At 38.8% G+C, this 2,281-nt stretch overlaps 1 pseudogene; it reads right to left on the bottom strand.

Annotated features, from left to right (window-relative positions):
• Nucleotides 1-1,894: 1,894 nt before the first annotated feature.
• Nucleotides 1,895-1,988, bottom strand: LOC118669578 (annotated as a pseudogene).
• Between the last annotated feature and the right edge of the window lie 293 nt (nucleotides 1,989-2,281).

Genomic DNA, 2,281 nt, shown 5'->3' with positions numbered 1-2,281 from the left:
ATTCCTCCATCTTCAATTGGGTTTGGTAATGACATCCCCTCCAACAGTACGAAATGGTTCTCACCACTTCAAAACCTTGTCAACACTTGGAATTCTCAGGCTTAAATTTTTATTCATTTTGTGGGTGTGAAATGGTAATTCAATAAAATGTAACTTGCATTTCCTTGGTTATTGATTATGTTAAGAAGCTTTTCATATCTTTACACCCCATTCAGGTTTTCTATTTTGTGGCATTTGCTCTTTTTCCCCTCACTTTTCTCTTGGGCTGTGTGCCTTGTAAGAATTTTTTCAATGGCAGTATCTTTCTCATTATAAACTATTATGTCCTCAACAACTAAGCACAGTGAGATGGCAAGTTTGACATAATCTTACACTGGAAAGAATGACACTGGCAGTTTTGCTTTGCTCTCTCATTAATTGGGGGAGTTCCAACGTCAAGAAAGAGAGAGGCAAGGCATGAGCACTCAGCCACGCTTATTGACTTCACAGGCCCTAAGTGCCTTGTGTATTAACTGAGCAGATTGACTACAAGATTGCAGCTTTTTCTTGTCTTGTACTTCATCACTCCAAACGATGTCATCCCCAATGCAGGACTGACAGGCACTCATGTCCAGCCTTTGTTCTATATCCCAATCCATTAGTATTGGCTCAAGGTCAGCATTTTGAATACAAGATCAATTCTAATATAGTTATATTGACTTCTCTGTCTATCAGGGAGTAGATAGAAAGTTGAGAGGAATCAATAAATTCCAAACAACAAATCAGAAAATGCATCGTATATATGAACCAGTTAGCATGCATGGATTTCCCCGTGATAGTCATTGATTCAAATATAGGTAGTCTAGAAATTATGTGTTTGCATCCATACCTGAAGGCCAAAATAGAAATCAACTCCCTCAAGCTATGTCTTTAGCTTAGCTGAATAGAAAATAGAAAATGATAAAATTCTTGGCCTTGTACTCAATCTTATGTTTTGTTTCTTTTTAATATATTTTTAATTGATTAAAATATTACATATGTGTCCTTATCCCCACGTTACCCTCTACCCCCCCCCCCAGCTCATGCCCTCCCCCCCCCCCCCCCCCGTTGTCCGTGTCCATTGGTTAGGCCTATATGCTTGCATATAAGTCCTTTGGTTGATCTTTCCCCCTTACCCCCACCCTCCCCTACCTTCCCTCCAAGGCCCGACAGTCCAATCAATGCCTCTCCGTCTCTGGATCAGTCCTTGTTCATCAGTTTATGTTGTTCATTATATTCCACAAATGAGTGAGATCATGTGGTGTTTATCTTTCTCTGACTGGCTTATTTCACTTAGCATAATGCTCTCCAGTTCCATCCATGCTGTGGTAAATGGTAAGAGTTCCTTTTTCTTCTTCCTCTTCTTAAAGAATACCTTTCAGCATTTCATATAATGCCGGTTTGGTGGTGATGAACTCCTTTAGATTTTTCTTATCTGTGAAGCTCTTTATCTGACCTTCTATTCTGAATGATAGCTTTGCTGGATAAAGTAATCTTGGTTGTAGGTTCTTGGCATTCATCACTTTGAATATTTCTTGCCACTCTCTTCTGGCTTGCATGGTTTCTGTTGAGAAATCAGCTGACAGTCATATGGGTACGCCCTTGTACATAACTGACTGTCTTTCTCTTGCTGCTTTTAAGATTCTCTCTTTGTCTTTTGCTCTTGGCATTTTAATTATAATGTGTCTTGGTGTGGTCCTCTTTGGATTCCTTTTGTTTTGGGTTCTCTGTGCTTCCTGGACTTGTAAGTCTATTTCTTTGACCAGGTAGGGGAAGTTTTCTGTCATTATTTCTTCAAATAGGTTTTCAATATCTTGCCCTCTCTCTTCTTCTGGTACCCCTATAATTCTGATGTTGGTACGCTTGAAGTTGTCCCAGAGGCTCCTTACACTATCTTCATATTTTTGGAATCTTTTTTCTGATAAGAACAGATACTACACTTGATCTTAGCCAAAAGGCCGAGAAGCGATGGAATCTTTTTTCTTTTTTCTTTCTTGGTTGGGTATTTTTTGTTTCTTCGTATTTCAAATCTTTGACTTGATTCTTGGGATCCTCTTGTCTGCTGTTGGATCTCTGTATATTATTCTTTATTTCAGTCAGTGTATGCTTAATTTCTAGTTGGTCTTTTTTCATATCCTCCAGGGTCTCACTAAATTTGTTGGCAGTTTCCATAAAATTCTTGAAAAACCTTATAAACGTGGCCTTGAACTCTAAATCCAGTCATTTGCTTTTCTCCATTTCTGTCATTTGTGACCTGTTTCTT

This window comes from Myotis myotis, unplaced genomic scaffold (genome assembly GCF_014108235.1).
Source record: "Myotis myotis isolate mMyoMyo1 unplaced genomic scaffold, mMyoMyo1.p scaffold_m19_p_14, whole genome shotgun sequence".
Lineage (NCBI taxonomy): Eukaryota > Metazoa > Chordata > Mammalia > Chiroptera > Vespertilionidae > Myotis > Myotis myotis.
This window is presented reverse-complemented; position numbering and strand designations above follow the sequence as displayed.